Raw genomic sequence first — 20,332 nt, forward strand, 5'->3', positions numbered from 1 at the left:
CGGAATTGAGCACCAGCATGCAGATCAAAGTCTTACCTTAAAAGACTCCTTATTAAAGGATACTACAGAGCAAATACATTCCATAGAGTTCACACACACCAAGCAAACATCAACGGCTGATCAATTATATATATATTAAACCCATCAATTTGTCTAGATTTTATAGCTAAACTAGAATGGAAAACTGCAAGAGATTGAATCCCTAACCAATGACAAGCGTGTGTTTGATCTTCTTGCGAAAGAATTGGACAACATGGTTCAGGCGGTTTTTGTTCACGGAACTTGTGCTCAAAAATATTAAAGGTAAAACTTATTCGGTAATCTCATCATTATCTCAGACCTAGGTTGTTTTCATACAAGAGGGTTTTACTTCTCATGAAACATATTTCTTGCATTCTACCATTTCTGTTATGATGGGACGTTATTTGGAAGAAGCGCCAGCTCAGTTCGATAGAGCATGACACTCTTAATCTCAGGGTCGTGGTTTCGAGCCCCACGTTGGGCTATGGAGCTTTTGCGATTCGGAATTGAGCACCAGCATGCAGATCAAAGTCTTAGCTTAAAAGACTCCTTATTAAAGGATACTTCAGAGCAAATACATTCCATAGAGTTCACACACACCAAGCAAACATCAACGGCTGATCAGAATATTATATATATATTAAACCCATCAATTTGTCTAGATTATATAGCTAAACTAGAATGGAAAACTGCAAGAGATTGAATCCCTAACCAATGACAAGCGTGTGTTTGATCTTCTTCGAAAGAATTGGACAACATGGTTCAGGCGGTTTTTGTTCACGGAACTTGTGCTGAAAACATGAAAGGTAAAACTTATTCTGTAATCTCATCATTATCTCAGACCTAGGTTGTTTTCATACAAGAGGGTTTTACTTCTCATGAAACATATTTCTTGCATTCTAACATTTCTATTGTGATGGGAAGTTATGAGGAAGAAGCCCGGCCAGCTCATTTCGGTAGAGCATGAGACTCTTAATCTCAGGTTCGTGGTTTCGAGCCCCAAAATGGGCTATGGAGATTTTGAGATTCGGAATTGAGCACCAGCATAAAGATCAAAGTCTTAGCTTAAAAGACTCCTTATTAAAGGATACTTCAGAGCAAATACATTCCATAGAGTTCACACACACCAAGCAAACATCAACGTCTGATCAGAAAATTATATATATACTGAACCCATCAATTTGTCTAGATTATCTAGTTTAACTAGAATAGAAAACTGCAAGAGATTGAATCCCTAACCAATGACAAGCGTTGGTTTGATCTTCTTGCGAAATAATTGGACAACATGGTTCAGGTTGTTTTTGTTCACGGAACTTGTGCTCAAAAACATTAAAGGTAAAACTTATTCTGTAATCTGATCATTATCTCAGACCTAGGTTGTTTTCATACAAGAGCGTTTTACTTGTCATGAAACATATTTCTTGCATTCTAACATTTCTATTGTGATGTGAAGCTATAAGGAAGAAGCCCGGCTAGCTCAGTTCGGTAGAGCATGAGACTCTTAATCTCAGGGTCGTGGTTTCGAGCCCCACGTTGGGCTATGGAGCTTTTGCGATTCGGAATTGAGCACCAGCATGCAGATCAAAGTCTTAGCTTAAAAGACTCCTTATTAAAGGATACTTCAGAGCAAATACATTCCATAGAGTTCACACACACCAAGCAAACATCAACGGCTGATCAGAATATTATATATATATTAAACCCATCAATTTGTCTAGATTATATAGCTAAACTAGAATGGAAAACTGCAAGAGATTGAATCCCTAACCAATGACAAGCGTGTGTTTGATCTTCTTCGAAAGAATTGGACAACATGGTTCAGGCGGTTTTTGTTCACGGAACTTGTGCTGAAAACATGAAAGGTAAAACTTATTCTGTAATCTCATCATTATCTCAGACCTAGGTTGTTTTCATACAAGAGGGTTTTACTTCTCATGAAACATATTTCTTGCATTCTAACATTTCTATTGTGATGTGAAGCTATAAGGAAGAAGCCCGGCTAGCTCAGTTCGGTAGAGCATGAGACTCTTAATCTCAGGGTCGTGGTTTCGAGCTCCACGTTGGGCTATGGAGCTTTTGCGATTCGGAATTGAGCACCAGCATGCAGATCAAAGTCTTAGCTTAAAAGACTCCTTATTAAAGGATACTTCAGAGCAAATACATTCCATAGAGTTCACACACACCAAGCAAACATCAACGGCTGATCAGAATATTATATATATATTAAACCCATCAATTTGTCTAGATTATATAGCTAAACTAGAATGGAAAACTGCAAGAGATTGAATCCCTAACCAATGACAAGCGTGTGTTTGATCTTCTTCGAAAGAATTGGACAACATGGTTCAGGCGGTTTTTGTTCACGGAACTTGTGCTGAAAACATGAAAGGTAAAACTTATTCTGTAATCTCATCATTATCTCAGACCTAGGTTGTTTTCATACAAGAGGGTTTTACTTCTCATGAAACATATTTCTTGCATTCTAACATTTCTATTGTGATGGGAAGTTATGAGGAAGAAGCCCGGCCAGCTCATTTCGGTAGAGCATGAGACTCTTAATCTCAGGTTCGTGGTTTCGAGCCCCAAGTTGGGCTATGGAGATTTTGAGATTCGGAATTGAGCACCAGCATGCAGATCAAAGTCTTAGCTTAAAAGACTCCTTATTAAAGGATACTTCAGAGCAAATACATTCCATAGAGTTCACACACACCAAGCAACCATCAACGGCTGATCAGAATATTATATATATATTAAACCCATCAATTTGTCTAGATTATATAGCTAAACTAGAATGGAAAACTGCAAGAGATTGAATCCCTAACCAATGTCAAGCGTGTGTTTGATCTTCTTGCGAAAGAATTGGACAACATGGTTCAGGCGGTTTTTGTTCACGGAACTTGTGCTCAAAAACATTAAAGGTAAAATGTATTCTGTAATCTGATCATTATCTCAGACCTAGGTTGTTTTCATACAAGAGGGTTTTACTTCTCATGAAACATATTTCTTGCATTCTAACATTTCTATTGTGATGGGAAGTTATTTGGAAGAAGCGCCAGCTCAGTTCGGTAGAGCATGAGACTCTTAATCACAGGGTCGTGGGTTCGAGCCCCACGTTGGGCTATGGAGATTTTAAGGTTAGGAATTGAGCACCAGCATGCAGATCAAAGTCTTAGCTTAAAATACTCCTTATTAAAGGATACTTCAGAGCAAATACATTCCATAGAGTTCACACACACCAAGCAAACATCAACGTCTGATCAGAAAATTATATATATACTGAACCCATCAATTTGTCTAGATTATCTAGCTTAACTAGAATGGAAAACTGCAAGAGATTGAATCCCTAACCAATGACAAGCGTTGGTTTGGTCTTCTTGCAAAAGAATTGGACAACATGGTTCAGGGTGTTTTTGTTCACGGAACTTGTGCTCAAAAACATTAAAGGTAAAACTTATTCTGTAATCTGATCATTATCTCAGACCTAGGTTGTTTTCATACAAGAGCGTTTTACTTGTCATGAAACATATTTCTTGCATTCTAACATTTCTATTGTGATGTGAAGCTATAAGGAAGAAGCCCGGCTAGCTCAGTTCGGTAGAGCATGAGACTCTTAATCTCAGGGTCGTGGTTTCGAGCCCCACGTTGGGCTATGGAGCTTTTGAGATTCGGAATTGAGCACCAGCATGCAGAGCAAAGTCTTAACTTAAAAGACTCCTTATTAAAGGATACTTCAGAGAAAATACATTCCATAGAGTTCACACACACCAAGCAAACATCAACGGCTGATCAGAATATTATATATATATTAAACCCATCAATTTGTCTAGATTATATAGCTAAACTAGAATGGAAAACTGCAAGAGATTGAATCCCTAACCAATGACAAGCGTGAGTTTGATCTTCTTGCGAAATAATTGGACAACATGGTTCAGGTTGTTTTTGTTCACGGAACTTGTGCTCAAAAACATTAAAGGTAAAATGTATTCTGTAAACTGATCATTACCTCAGACCTAGGTTGTTTTCATACAAGAGAGTTTTACTTCTCATGAAACATATTTCTTGCATTCTAACATTTCTATTGTGATGGGAAGTTATGAGGAAGAAGCCCCGCTAGTTCAGTTCGGTAGAGCATGAGACTCTTAATCTCAGGGTCGTGGGTTCGAGCCCCACGTTGGGCTATGGAGATTTTAAGGTTAGGAATTGAGCACCAGCATGCAGATCAAAGTCTTAGCTTAAAATACTCCTTATTAAAGGATACTTCAGAGCAATTACATTCCATAGAGTTCACACACACCAAGCAAACATCAACGTCTGATCAGAAAATTATATATATACTGAACCCATCAATTTGTCTAGATTATCTAGTTTAACTAGAATGGAAAACTGCAAGAGATTGAATCCCTAACCATTGACAAGCGTTGGTTTGGTCTTCTTGCGAAAAAATTGGACAACATGGTTCAGGGTGTTTTTGTTCACGGAACTTGTGCTGAAAACATTAAAGGTAAAACTTATTCTGTAATCTCATCATTATCTCAGACCTAGGTTGTTTTCATACAAGAAGGTTTTACTTCTCATGAAACATATTTCTTGCATTCTAACATTTCTATTGTGATGGGAAGTTATTTGGAAGAAGCGCCAGCTCAGTTCGGTAGAGCATGACACTTTTAATCTCAGGGTCGTGGTTTCGAGCCCCACGTTGGGCTATGGAGCTTTTGAGATTCGGAATTGAGCACCAGCATGCAGATCAAAGTCTTACCTTAAAAGACTCCTTATTAAAGGATACTACAGAGCAAATACATTCCATAGAGTTCACACACACCAAGCAAACATCAACGGCTGATCAATTATATATATATTAAACCCATCAATTTGTCTAGATTTTATAGCTAAACTAGAATGGAAAACTGCAAGAGATTGAATCCCTAACCAATGACAAGCGTGTGTTTGATCTTCTTGCGAAAGAATTGGACAACATGGTTCAGGCGGTTTTTGTTCACGGAACTTGTGCTCAAAAATATTAAAGGTAAAACTTATTCGGTAATCTCCTCATTATCTCAGACCTAGGTTGTTTTCATACAAGAGGGTTTTACTTCTCATGAAACATATTTCTTGCATTCTACCATTTCTGTTATGATGGGAAGTTATTTGGAAGAAGCGCCAGCTCAGTTCGATAGAGCAAGACAGTCTTAATCTCAGGGTCGTGGGTTCGAGACCCATGTTGGGCTACAGAGATTTTAAGGTTAGGAATTGAGAACCAGCATGCAGATGAAAGTCTTAGCTTAAAAGATTCCTTATTAAAGGATACTTCAGAGCAAATACATTCCATAGAGTTCACACACACCAAGCAAACATCAACGTCTGATCAGAAATATATATATATACTGAACCCATCAATTTGTCTAGATTATCTAGCCTAACTAGAATGGAAAACTGCAAGAGATTGAATCCCTAACCAATGACAAGCGTTGGTTTGATCTTCTTGCGAAATAATTGGACAACATGGTTCAGGTTGTTTTTGTTCACGGAACTTGTGCTCAAAAACATTAAAGGTAAAATGTATTCTGTAAACTGATCATTACCTCAGACCTAGGTTGTTTTCATACAAGAGGGTTTTACTTCTCATGAAACATATTTCTTGCATTCTAGCATTTCTATTGTGATGGGAAGTTATATGGAAGAAGCCCGGCTAGCTCAGTTCGGTAGAGCATGAGACTCTTAATCTCAGGGTCGTGGGTTCGAGCCCCACGTTGGGCTATGGAGCTTTTGAGATTCGGAATTGAGCACCAGCATGCAGATCGAACTCTTAGCTTAAAAGACTTCTTATTAAAGGATACTTCAGAGCAAATACATTCCATAGAGTTCACACACACCAAGCAAACATCAACGGCTGATCAGAATATTATATATATTAAACCCATCAATTTGTCTAGATTATATAGCTAAACTAGAATGGAAAACTGCAAGAGATTGAATCCCTAACCAATGAAAAGCGTTGGTTTGGTCTTCTTGCGAAAGAATTGGACAACATGGTTCAGGTTGTTTTTCTTCACGGAACTTGTGCTCAAAAACATTAAAGGTAAAATGTATTCTGTAATCTGATCATTATCTCAGACCTAGGTTGTTTTCATACAAGAAGGTTTTACTTCTCATGAAACATATTTCTTGCATTCTAACATTTCTATTGTGATGGGAAGTTATAAGGAAGAAGCCCGGCTAGCTCAGTTCGGTAGAGCATGAGACTCTTAATCTCAGGGTCTTGGTTTCGAGCCCCACGTTGGGCTATGGAGCTTTTGAGATTCAGAATTGATCACCAGCATGCAGAGCAAAGTCTTAGCTTAAAAGACTCCTTATTAAAGGATACTTCAGAGCAAATACATTCCATAGAGTTCACACACACCAAGCAAACATCAACGGCTGATCAGAATATTATATACATATTAAACCCATCAATTTGTCTAGATTATATAGCTAAACTAGAATGGAAAACTGCAAGAGATTGAATCCCTAACCAATGACAAGCGTGTGTTTGATCTCCTTGCAAAACAATTGGACAACATGGTTCAGGCGGTTTTTGTTCACGGAACTTGTGCTCAAAAATATTAAAGGTAAAACTTATTCGGTAATCTCATCATTATCTCAGACCTAGGTTGTTTTCATACAAGAGGGTTTTACTTCTCATGAAACATATTTCTTGCATTCTAACATTTCTATTATGATGGGAAGTTATTTGGAAGAAGCTCCAGCTCAGTTCGATAGAGCATGACACTCTTAATCTCAGGGTTGTGGGTTCGAGCCCCAAGTTGGGCTACAGAGTTTTTAAGGTTAGGAATTGAGCACCAGCATACAGATGAAAGTCTTAGCTTAAAATACTCCTTATTAAAGGATACTAAAGAGAAAATACATTCCATAGAGTTCACACACACCAAGCAAACATCAACAGCTGATCAGAAAATTATATACATATTGAACCCATCAATTTGTCTAGATTTTCTAGCCTAACTAGAATGGAAAACTGCAAGAGATTGAATCCCTAACCAATGACAAGCGTTGGTTTGATCTTCTTGCGAAATAATTGGACAACATGGTTCAGGTTGTTTTTCTTCACGGAACTTGTGCTCAAAAACATTAAAGGTAAAATGTATTCTGTAATCTGATCATTATCTCAGATCTAGGTTGTTTTCATACAAGAGGGTTTTACTTCTCATGAAACATATTTCTTGCATTCTAACATTTATATTATGATGGGAAGTTATTTGGAAGAAGCGCCAGCTCAGTTCGATAGAGCATGACACTCTTAATCTCAGGGTTGTGGGTTCGAGCCCCAAGTTGGGCTACAGAGATTTTAAGATTAGGAATTGAGCACCAGCATACAGATCAAAGTCTTAGCTTAAAAGACTCCTTATTAAAGGATACTTCAGAGCAAATACATTCCATAGAGTTCACACACACCAAGCAAACATCAACGGCTGATCAGAATATTATATATATATTAAACCCATCAATTTGTCTAGATTATATAGCTAAACTAGAATGGAAAACTGCAAGAGATTGAATCCCTAACCAATGACAAGCGTTGGTTTGGTCTTCTTGCGAAAGAATTGGACAACATGGTTCAGGGTGTTTTTGTTCACGGAACTTGTGCTGAAAACATTAAAGGTAAAACTTATTCTGTAATCTGATCATTATCTCAGACCTAGGTTGTTTTCATACAAGAGGGTTTTACTTCTCATGAAACATATTTCTTGCATTCTAACATTTCTATTGTGATGGGAAGTTATAAGGAAGATGCCAGGCTAGCTCAGTTCGATAGAGCATGAGACTCTTAATCTCAGGGTCGTGGTTTCGAGCCCCACGTTCGGCTATGGAGCTTTTGAGATTCGGAATTGAGCACCAGCAAGCAGATCAAAGTCTTAGCTTAAAAGACTCCTTATTAAAGGATACTACAGAGCAAATACATTCCATAGAGTTCACACACACCAAGCAAACATCAACGGCTGATCAGAATATTATATATATATTAAACCCATCAATTTGTCTAGATTATATAGCTAAACTAGAATGGAAAACTGCAAGAGATTGAATCCCTAACCAATGACAAGCGTGTGTTTGATCTCCTTGCAAAACAATTGGACAACATGGTTCAGGCGGTTTTTGTTCACGGAACTTGTGCTCAAAAATATTAAAGGTAAAACTTATTCGGTAATCTCATCATTATCTCAGACCTAGGTTGTTTTCATACAAGAGGGTTTTACTTCTCATGAAACATATTTCTTGCATTCTAACATTTCTATTATGATGGGAAGTTATTTGGAAGAAGCTCCAGCTCAGTTCGATAGAGCATGACACTCTTAATCTCAGGGTTGTGGGTTCGAGCCCCAAGTTGGGCTACAGAGTTTTTAAGGTTAGGAATTGAGCACCAGCATACAGATGAAAGTCTTAGCTTAAAATACTCCTTATTAAAGGATACTAAAGAGAAAATACATTCCATAGAGTTCACACACACCAAGCAAACATCAACAGCTGATCAGAAAATTATATACATATTGAACCCATCAATTTGTCTAGATTTTCTAGCCTAACTAGAATGGAAAACTGCAAGAGATTGAATCCCTAACCAATGACAAGCGTTGGTTTGATCTTCTTGCGAAATAATTGGACAACATGGTTCAGGTTGTTTTTCTTCACGGAACTTGTGCTCAAAAACATTAAAGGTAAAATGTATTCTGTAATCTGATCATTATCTCAGATCTAGGTTGTTTTCATACAAGAGGGTTTTACTTCTCATGAAACATATTTCTTGCATTCTAACATTTATATTATGATGGGAAGTTATTTGGAAGAAGCGCCAGCTCAGTTCGATAGAGCATGACACTCTTAATCTCAGGGTTGTGGGTTCGAGCCCCAAATTGGGCTACAGAGATTTTAAGATTAGGAATTGAGCACCAGCATACAGATCAAAGTCTTAGCTTAAAAGACTCCTTATTAAAGGATACTTCAGAGCAAATACATTCCATAGAGTTCACACACACCAAGCAAACATCAACGGCTGATCAGAATATTATATATATATTAAACCCATCAATTTGTCTAGATTATATAGCTAAACTAGAATGGAAAACTGCAAGAGATTAAATCCCTAACCAATGTCAAGCGTTTGTTTGATCTTCTTGCGAAAGAATTGGACAACATGGTTCAGGCGGTTTTTGTTCACGGAACTTGTGCTGAAAACATGAAAGTTAAAACTTATTCTGTAATCTGATCATTATCTCAGACCTAGGTTGTTTTCATACAAGACGGTTTTACTCCTCATAAAACATATTTCTTGCATTCTAACATTTCTATTGTGATGGGAAGTTATAAGGAAGATGCCAGGCTAGCTCAGTTCGGTAGAGCATGACACTCTTAATCTCAGGGTCGTGGGTTCTAGCCCCACGTTGGCTATGGAGATTTTAAGGTTAGGAATTGAGCACCAGATCAAAGTCTTATCTTAAAATACGCCTTATTAAAGGATACTTCAGAGCAAATACATTCCATAGAGTTCACACACACCAAGCAAACATCAACGTCTGATCAGAAAATTATATATATATTGAACCCATCAATTTGTCTAGATTATCTAGCTTAACTAGAATGGAAAACTGCAAGAGATTGAATCCCTAACCAATGATCTTCTTGCGAAAGGATTGGACAACATGGTTCAGGCGGTTTTTGTTTACGTAACTTGTGCTCAAAAATATTAAAGGTAAAACTTATTCGGTAATCTCATCATTATCTCAGACCTAGGTTGTTTTCATACAAGAGGGTTTTACTTCTCATGAAACATATTTCTTGCATTCTAACATTTCTATTATGATGGGAAAATATTTGGGAGAAGCGCCAGCTCAGTTCGATAGAGCATGACACTCTTAATCTCAGGGTCGTGGGTCGAGCCCCACGTTGGGCTATGGAGATTTTAAGGTTAGGAATTGAGCACCAGCATGCAGATGAAAGTCTTAGCTTAAAAGACTCCTTATTAAAGGATACTTCAGAGCAAATACATTCCATAGAGTTCACACACACCAAGCAAACATCAACGTCTGATCAGTAAATTATATATATATTGAACCCAGCAATTTGTCTAGATTATCTAGCCTAACTAGAATGGAAAACTGCAAGAGATTGAATCCCTAACCAATGACAAGCGTTGGTTTGATCTTCTTGCGAAATAATTGGACAACATGGTTCAGGTTGTTTTTGTTCACGTAACTTGTACTCAAAAATATTAAAGGTAAAACTTATTCTGTAAACTGATCATTACCTCAGACCTAGTTTGTTTTCATACAAGAGGGTTTTACTTCTCATGAAACATATTTCTTGCATTCTAACATTTCTATTATGATGGGAAGTTATTTGGAAGAAGCGCCAGCTCAGTTCGATAGAGCATGACACTCTTAATCTCAGGGTCGTGGGTTCGAGCCCCACGTTGGGCTATGGAGATTTTAAGGTTAGGAATTGAGCACCAGCATGCAGATGAAAGTCTTAGCTCAAAAGACTCCATATTAAAGGATACTTCAGAGCAAATACCTTCCATAGAGTTCACACACACTAAGCAAACATCAACGTCTGATCAGTAAATTATATATATATTGAACCCATCAATTTGTCTAGATTATCTAGCCTAACTAGAATGGAAAACTGCAAGAGATTGAATCCCTAACCAATGACAAGCGTTGGTTTGATCTTCTTGCGAAAAAATAGGACAACATGGTTCAGGTTGTTTTTGTTCACGGAACTTGTGCTAAAAAACATTAAAGGTAAAATGTATTCTGTAAACTGATCATTACCTCAGACCTAGGTTGTTTTCATACAAGAGGGTTTTACTTCTCATGAAACATATTTCTTGCATTCTAACATTTCTATTGTGATGGGAAGTCATAAGGAAGAAGCCCGGCTATTCTCAGTTCGGTAGAGCATGAGACTCTTAATCTCAGGGTCGTGGGATGAGCCCCACGTTGGGCTATGGAGCTTTTGAGATTCGGAATTGAGCACCAGGATGCAGATCAAAGTCTTAGCTTAAAAGACTCCTTATTAAAGGATACTTCAGAGCAAATACATTCCATAGAGTTCACACACACCTAGCAAACATCAACGGCTGATCAGAATATTATATATATATTAAACCCATCAATTTGTCTAGATTATATAGCTAAGCTAGAATGGAAAACTGCAAGAGATTGAATCCCTAACCAATGACAAGCGTTGGTTTGGTCTTCTTGCGAAAGAATTGGACAACATGGTTCAGGGTGTTTTTGTTCACGTAACTTGTGCTCAAAAATATTAAAGGTAAAACTTATTCTGTAAACTGATCATTATCTCAGACCTAGGTTGTTTTCATACAAGAGGGTTTTACTTCTCATGAAACATATTTCTTGCATTCTAACATTTCTATTGTGATGTGAAGTTATAAGGAAGAAGCCCGGCTAGCTCAGTTCGGTAGAGCATGAGACTCTTAATCTCAGGGTCGTGGTTTCGAGCCCCACGTTGGGCTGTGGAGCTTTTGAGATTCGGAATTGAGCACCATTATGCAGATCGAAGTCTTAGCTTAAAAGACTCCTTATTAAAGGATACTTCAGAGCAAATACATTCCATAGAGTTCACACACACCAAGCAAACATCAACGGCTGATCAGAATATTATATATATATTAAACCCATCAATTTGTCTAGATTATATAGCTAAACTAGAATGAAAAACTGCAAGAGATTGAATCCCTAACCAATGACAAGCGTTGGTTTGGTCTTCTTGCGAAAGAATTGGACAACATGGTTCAGGGTGTTTTTGTTCACGGAACTTGTGCTCAAAAACATTAAAAGTAAAATGTATTCTGTAATCTGATTATTATCTCAGACCTAGGTTGTTTTCATACAAGAGGGTTTTACTTCTCATGAAACATATTTCTTGCATTCTAACATTTCTATTGTGATGTGAAGTTATAAGGAAGAAGCCCGGCTAGCTCAGTTCGGTAGAGCATGAGACTCTTAATCTCAGGGTCGTGGTTTCGAGCCCCACGTTGGGCTATGGAGCTTTTGAGATTCGGAATTGAGCACCAGCATGCAGAGCAAAGTCTTAGCTTAAAAGACTCCTTATTAAAGGATACTTCAGAGCAAATACATTCCATAGAGTTCACACACACCAAGCAAACATCAACGGCTGATCAGAATATTATATATATATTAAACCCATCAATTTGTCTAGATTATATAGCTAAACTAGAATGGAAAACTGCAAGAGATTGAATCCCTAACCAATGACAAGCGTTGGTTTGGTCTTCTTGCGAAAGAATTGGACAACATGGTTCAGGTTGTTTTTGTTCACGGAACTTGTGCTGAAAACATTAAAGGTAAAACTTATTCTGTAATCTCATCATTATCTCAGACCTAGGTTGTTTTCATACAAGAGGGTTTTACTTCTCATGAAACATATTTCTTGCATTCTAACATTTCTATTGTGATGGGAAGTTATGAGGAAGAAGCCCGGCCAGCTCATTTCGGTAGAGCATAAGACTCTTAATCTCAGGGTCGTGGTTTCGAGCCCCACGTTGGGCTATGGAGATTTTGAGATTCGGAATTGAGCACCAGCATGCAGATGAAAGTCTTAGCTTAAAAGACTCCTTATTAAAGGATACTTCAGAGCAAATACATTCCATAGAGTTCACACACACCAAGCAAACATCAACGTCTGATCAGTAAATTATATATATATTGAACCCATCAATTTGTCTAGATTATCTAGCTTAACTAGAATGGAAAACTGCAAGAGATTGAATCCCTAACCAATGACAAGCGTTGGTTTGATCTTCTTGCGAAATAATTGGAAAACATGGTTCAGGTTGTTTTTGTTCACGGAACTTGTGCTCAAAAACATTAAAGGTAAAATGTATTCTGTAAACTGCTCATTACCTCAGACCTAGGTTGTTTTCATACAAGAGGGTTTTACTTCTCATGAAACATATTTCTTGCATTCTAACATTTCTATTGTGATGGGAAGTTATAAGGAAGAAGCCCGGCTAGCTCAGTTCGATAGAGCATGACACTCTTAATCTCAGGCTCGTGGGTTCGAGCCCCACGTTGGGCTATGGAGATTTTAAGGTTAGGAATTGAGCACCAGCATGCAGATGAAAGTCTTAGCTTAAAAGACTCCTTATTAAAGGATACTTCAGAGCAAATACATTCCATAGAGTTCACACACACCAAGCAAACATCAACGTCTGATCAGAAAATTATATATATATTGAACCCATCAATTTGTCTAGATTATCTAGCCTAACTAGAATGGAAAACTGCAAGAGATTGAATCCCTAACCAATGACAAGCGTTGGTTTGATCTTCTTGCGAAATAATTGGACAACATGGTTCAGGTTGTTTTTCTTCACGGAACTTGTGCTCAAAAACATTAAAGGTAAAATGTATTCTGTAATCTGATCATTATCTCAGACCTAGGTTGTTTTCATACAAGAAGGTTTTACTTCTCATGAAACATATTTCTTGCATTCTAACATTTCTATTGTGATGGGAAGTTATAAGGAAGAAGCCCGGCTAGCTCAGTTCGGGAGAGCATGAGACTCATAATCTCAGGGTCGTGGTTTCGAGCCCCACGTTGGGCTATGGAGCTTTTGAGATTCGGAATTGAGCACCAGCATGCAGATCAAAGTCTTAGCTTAAAAGACTCCTTATTAAAGGATACTTCAGAGCAAATACATTCCATAGAGTTCACACACACCAAGCAAACATCAACGGCTGATCAGAATATTGTATATATATTAAACCCATCAATTTGTCTAGATTATATAGCTAAACTAGAATGGAAAACTGCAAGAGATTGAATCCCTAACCAATGACAAGCGTTGGTTTGGTCTTCTTGCGAAAGAATTGGACAACATGGTTCAGGTTGTTTTTCTTCACGGAACTTGTGCTCAAAAACATTAAAGGTAAAATGTATTCTGTAATCTGATCATTATCTCAGACCTAGGTTGTTTTCATACAAGAAGGTTTTACTTCTCATGAAACATATTTCTTGCATTCTAACATTTCTATTGTGATGGGAAGTTATAAGGAAGAAGCCCGGCTAGCTCAGTTCGGTAGAGCATGAGACTCTTAATCTCAGGGTCGTGGGTTCGAGCCCCTCGTTGGGCTATGGAGCTTTTGAGATTCGGAATTGAGCACCAGCATGCAGATCAAAGTCTTAGCTTAAAAGACTCCTTATTAAAGGATACTTCAGAGCAAATACATTCCATAGAGTTCACACACACCAAGCAAACATCAACGGCTGATCAGAATATTATATATATTAAACCCATCAATTTGTCTAGATTATATAGCTAAACTAGAATGGAAAACTGCAAGAGATTGAATCCCTAACCAATGACAAGCGTTGGTTTGGTCTTCTTGCGAAAGAATTGGACAACATGGTTCAGGGTGTTTTTGTTCACGGAACTTGTGCTGAAAACATTAAAGGTAAAACTTATTCTGTAATCTGATCATTATCTCAGACCTAGGTTGTTTTCATACAAGAGGGTTTTACTTCTCATGAAACATATTTCTTGCATTCTAACATTTCTATTGTGATGGGAAGTTATAAGGAAGATGCCAGGCTAGCTCAGTTCGGTAGAGCATGAGACTCTTAATCTCAGGGTCGTGGTTTCGAGCCCCACGTTGGGCTATGGAGCTTTTGAGATTCGGAATTGAGCACCAGCAAGCAGATCAAAGTCTTAGCTTAAAAGACTCCTTATTAAAGGATACTACAGAGCAAATACATTCCATAGAGTTCACACACACCAAGCAAACATCAACGGCTGATCAGAATATGATATATATATTAAACCCATCAATTTGTCTAGATTATATAGCTAAACTAGAATGGAAAACTGCAAGAGATTGAATCCCTAACCAATGACAAGCGTTGGTTTGGTCTTCTTGCGAAAGAATTGGACAACATGGTTCAGGTTGTTTTTCTTCACGGAACTTGTGCTCAAAAACATTAAAGGTAAAATGTATTCTGTAATCTGATCATTATCTCAGATCTAGGTTGTTTTCATACAAGAGGGTTTTACTTCTCATGAAACATATTTCTTGCATTCTAACATTTATATTATGATGGGAAGTTATTTGGAAGAAGCGCCAGCTCAGTTCGATAGAGCATGACACTCTTAATCTCAGGGTTGTGGGTTCGAGCCCCAAGTTGGGCTACAGAGATATTAAGATTAGGAATTGAGCACCAGCATACAGATCAAAGTCTTAGCTTAAAAGACTCCTTATTAAAGGATACTTCAGAGCAAATACATTCCATAGAGTTCACACACACCAAGCAAACATCAACGGCTGATCAGAATATTATATATATATTAAACCCATCAATTTGTCTAGATTATATAGCTAAACTAGAATGGAAAACTGCAAGAGATTGAATCCCTAACCAAAGACAAGCGTTGGTTTGGTCTTCTTGCGAAAGAATTGGACAACATGGTTCAGGGTGTTTTTGTTCACGGAACTTGTGCTGAAAACATTAAAGGTAAAACTTATTCTGTAATCTGATCATTATCTCAGACCTAGGTTGTTTTCATACAAGAGGGTTTTACTTCTCATGAAACATATTTCTTGCATTCTAACATTTCTATTGTGATGGGAAGTTATAAGGAAGATGCCAGGCTAGCTCAGTTCGGTAGAGCATGAGACTCTTAATCTCAGGGTCGCGGTTTCGAGCCCCACGTTGGGCTATGGAGCTTTTGAGATTCGGAATTGAGCACCAGCATGCAGATCAAAGTCTTAGCTTAAAAGACTCCTTATTAAAGGATACTACAGAGCAAATACATTCCATAGAGTTCACACACACCAAGCAAACATCAACGGCTGATCAGAATATTATATACATATTAAACCCATCAATTTGTCTAGATTATATAGCTAAACTAGAATGGAAAACTGCAAGAGATTGAATCCCTAACCAATGACAAGCGTTGGTTTGGTCTTCTTGCGAAAGAATTGGACAACATGGTTCAGGGTGTTTTTGTTCACGGAACTTGTGCTGAAAACATTAAAGGTAAAACTTATTCTGTAATCTCATCATTATCTCAGACCTAGGTTGTTTTCATACAAGAGGGTTTTACTTGTCATGAAACATATTTCTTGCATTCTAACATTTCTATTGTGATGGGAAGTTATAAGGAAGAAGCCCGGCTAGCTCAGTTCGGTAGAGCATGAGCCTCTTAATCTCAGGGTCGTGGTTTCGAGCCCCACGTTGGGCTATGGAGCTTTTGAGATTCAGAATTGATCACCACCATGCAGAGCAAAGTCTTAGCTTAAAAGACTCCTTATTAAAGGATACTTCAGAGCAAATACATTCCATAGAGTTCACACACACCAAGCAAACATCAACGGCTGATCAGAATGTTATATATATATTAAACCCATCAATTTGTCTAGATTATATAGCTAAACTAGAATGGAAAACTGCAAGAGATTGAATCCCTAACCAATGACAAGCGTGTGTTTGATCTTCTTGCGAAAGAATTGGACAACATGGTTCAGGGTGTTTTTGTTCACGGAACTTGTGCTGAAAACATTAAAGGTAAAACTTATTCTGTAATCTCATCATTATCTCAGACCTAGGTTGTTTTCATACAAGAGGGTTTTACTTCTCATGAAACATATTTCTTGCATTCTAACATTTCTATTGTGATGGGAAGTTATAAGGAAGAAGCCCGGCTAGCTCAGTTCGGTAGAGCATGAGACTCTTAATCTCAGGGTCGTGGTTTCGAGCCCCACGTTGGGCTATGGAGCTTTTGAGATTCAGAATTGATCACCAGCATGCAGAGCAAAGTCTTAGCTTAAAAGACTCCTTATTAAAGGATACTTCAGAGCAAATACATTCCATAGAGTTCACACACACCAAGCAAACATCAACGGCTGATCAGAATGTTACATATATATTAAACCCATCAATTTGTCTAGATTATATAGCTAAACTAGAATGGAAAACTGCAAGAGATTGAATCCCTAACCAATAACAAGCGTGTGTTTGATCTTCTTGCGAAAGAATTGGACAACATGGTTCAGGGTGTTTTTGTTCACGGAACTTGTGCTGAAAACATTAAAGGTAAAACTTATTCTGAAATCTCATCATTATCTCAGACCTAGGTTGTTTTCATACAAGAGGGTTTTACTTCTCATGAAACAAATTTCTTGCATTCTAACATTTCTATTGTGATGGGAAGTTATAAGGAAGAAGCCCGGCTAGCTCAGTTCGGTAGAGCATGAGACTCTTAATCTCAGGGTCGTGGTTTCGAGCCCCACGTTGGGCTATGGAGCTTTTGAGATTCGGAATTGAGCACCAGCATGCAGATCGAAGTCTTAGCTTAAAAGACTCCTTATTAAAGGATACTTCAGAGCAAATACATTCCATAGAGTTCACACACACCAAGCAAACATCAACGTCTGATCAGTAAATTATATATATATTGAACCCATCAATTTGTCTAGATTATCTAGCTTAACTAGAATGGAAAACTGCAAGAGATTGAATCCCTAACCAATGACAAGCGTTGGTTTGATCTTCTTGCGAAATAATTGGAAAACATGGTTCAGGTTGTTTTTGTTCACGGAACTTGTGCTCAAAAACATTAAAGGTAAAATGTATTCTGTAAACTGCTCATTACCTCAGACCTAGGTTGTTTTCATACAAGAGGGTTTTACTTCTCATGAAACATATTTCTTGCATTCTAACATTTCTATTGTGATGGGAAGTTATAAGGAAGAAGCCCGGCTAGCTCAGTTCGGTAGAGCATGAGACTCTTAATCTCAGGGTTGTGGGTTCGAGCCCCACGTTGGGCTATGGAGCTTTTGACATTCGGAATTGAGCACCAGCATGCAGATCAAAGTCTTAGCTTAAAAGACTCCATATTAAAGGATACTTCATAGCAAATACATTCCATAGAGTTCACACACACCAAGCAAACATCAACGGCCGATCAGAATATTATATATACATTGAACCCATCAATTTGTCTAGATTATCTAGCCTAACTAGAATGGAAAACTGCAAGAGATTGAATCCCTAACCATTGACAAGCGTTGGTTTGATCTTCTTGCGAAATAATTGGACAACATGGTTCAGGTTGTTTTTGTTCACGTAACTTGTGCTCAAAAATATTAAAGGTAAAATTTATTCTGTAAACTGATCATTAACTCAGACCTAGGTTGTTTTCATACAAGAGGGTTTTACTTCTCATGAAACATATTTCTTGCATTCTAACATTTCTATTATGATGGGAAGTTATTTGGAAGAAGCGCCAGCTCAGTTCGATAGAGCATGACACTCTTAATCTCAGGCTCGTGGGTTCGAGCCCCACGTTGGGCTATGGAGATTTTAAGGTTAGGAATTGAGCACCAGCATGCAGATGAAAGTCTTAGCTTAAAAGACTCCTTATTAAAGGATACTTCAGAGCAAATACATTCCATAGAGTTCACACACACCAAGCAAACATCAACGTCTGATCAGAAAATTATATATATATTGAACCCATCAATTTGTCTAGATTATCTAGCCTAACTAGAATGGAAAACTGCAAGAGATTGAATCCCTAACCAATGACAAGCGTTGGTTTGATCTTCTTGCGAAATAATTGGACAACATGGTTCAGGTTGTTTTTCTTCACGGAACTTGTGCTCAAAAACATTAAAGGTAAAATGTATTCTGTAATCTGATCATTATCTCAGACCTAGGTTGTTTTCATACAAGAAGGTTTTACTTCTCATGAAACATATTTCTTGCATTCTAACATTTCTATTGTGATGGGAAGTTATAAGGAAGAAGCCCGGCTAGCTCAGTTCGGGAGAGCATGAGACTCATAATCTCAGGGTCGTGGTTTCGAGCCCCACGTTGGGCTATGGAGCTTTTGAGATTCGGAATTGAGCACCAGCAAGCAGATCAAAGTCTTAGCTTAAAAGACTCCTTATTAAAGGATACTACAGAGCAAATACATTCCATAGAGTTCACACACACCAAGCAAACATCAACGGCTGATCAGAATATGATATATATATTAAACCCATCAATTTGTCTAGATTATATAGCTAAACTAGAATGGAAAACTGCAAGAGATTGAATCCCTAACCAATGACAAGCGTTGGTTTGGTCTTCTTGCGAAAGAATTGGACAACATGGTTCAGGTTGTTTTTCTTCACGGAACTTGTGCTCAAAAACATTAAAGGTAAAATGTATTCTGTAATCTGATCATTATCTCAGATCTAGGTTGTTTTCATACAAGAGGGTTTTACTTCTCATGAAACATATTTCTTGCATTCTAACATTTATATTATGATGGGAAGTTATTTGGAAGAAGCGCCAGCTCAGTTTGATAGAGCATGACACTCTTAATCTCAGGGTTGTGGGTTCGAGCCCCAAGTTGGGCTACAGAGATATTAAGATTAGGAATTGAGCACCAGCATACAGATCAAAGTCTTAGCTTAAAAGACTCCTTATTAAAGGATACTTCAGAGCAAATACATTCCATAGAGTTCACACACACCAAGCAAACATCAACGGCTGATCAGAATATTATATATATATTAAACCCATCAATTTGTCTAGATTATATAGCTAAACTAGAATGGAAAACTGCAAGAGATTGAATCCCTAACCAATGACAAGCGTTGGTTTGGTCTTCTTGCGAAAGAATTGGACAACATGGTTCAGGGTGTTTTTGTTCACGGAACTTGTGCTGAAAACATTAAAGGTAAAACTTATTCTGTAATCTGATCATTATCTCAGACCTAGGTTGTTTTCATACAAGAGGGTTTTACTTCTCATGAAACATATTTCTTGCATTCTAACATTTCTATTGTGATGGGAAGTTATAAGGAAGATGCCAGGCTAGCTCAGTTCGGTAGAGCATGAGACTCTTAATCTCAGGGTCGCGGTTTCGAGCCCCACGTTGGGCTATGGAGCTTTTGAGATTCGGAATTGAGCACCAGCATGCAGATCAAAGTCTTAGCTTAAAAGACTCCTTATTAAAGGATACTACAGAGCAAATACATTCCATAGAGTTCACACACACCAAGCAAACATCAACGGCTGATCAGAATATTATATACATATTAAACCCATCAATTTGTCTAGATTATATAGCTAAACTAGAATGGAAAACTGCAAGAGATTGAATCCCTAACCAATGACAAGCGTTGGTTTGGTCTTCTTGCGAAAGAATTGGACAACATGGTTCAGGGTGTTTTTGTTCACGGAACTTGTGCTGAAAACATTAAAGGTAAAACTTATTCTG

General features: G+C 37.8%; 4 non-coding genes across 4 annotated transcripts; all 4 read left to right on the forward strand.

Annotated features, from left to right (window-relative positions):
- Nucleotides 1-5,701: 5,701 nt before the first annotated feature.
- trnak-cuu (transfer RNA lysine (anticodon CUU)) lies at nt 5,702-5,775 on the forward strand. Its single transcript has one exon. It is a non-coding gene; the product is annotated as a tRNA-Lys (tRNA).
- A 7,814-nt stretch (nt 5,776-13,589) lies between these two features.
- trnam-cau (transfer RNA methionine (anticodon CAU)) lies at nt 13,590-13,663 on the forward strand. The gene has a single exon. It is a non-coding gene; the product is annotated as a tRNA-Met (tRNA).
- Nucleotides 13,664-17,811: 4,148 nt separating this feature from the next.
- Nucleotides 17,812-17,885, forward strand: trnak-cuu (transfer RNA lysine (anticodon CUU)). Its single transcript has one exon. It is a non-coding gene; the product is annotated as a tRNA-Lys (tRNA).
- A 981-nt stretch (nt 17,886-18,866) lies between these two features.
- On the forward strand, nt 18,867-18,940 carry trnam-cau (transfer RNA methionine (anticodon CAU)). The gene has a single exon. It is a non-coding gene; the product is annotated as a tRNA-Met (tRNA).
- The last annotated feature ends 1,392 nt before the right edge of the window (nt 18,941-20,332 follow it).

Source organism: Platichthys flesus, chromosome 20 (genome assembly GCF_949316205.1).
Source record: "Platichthys flesus chromosome 20, fPlaFle2.1, whole genome shotgun sequence".
Taxonomy (NCBI): Eukaryota; Metazoa; Chordata; class Actinopteri; order Pleuronectiformes; family Pleuronectidae; genus Platichthys; species Platichthys flesus.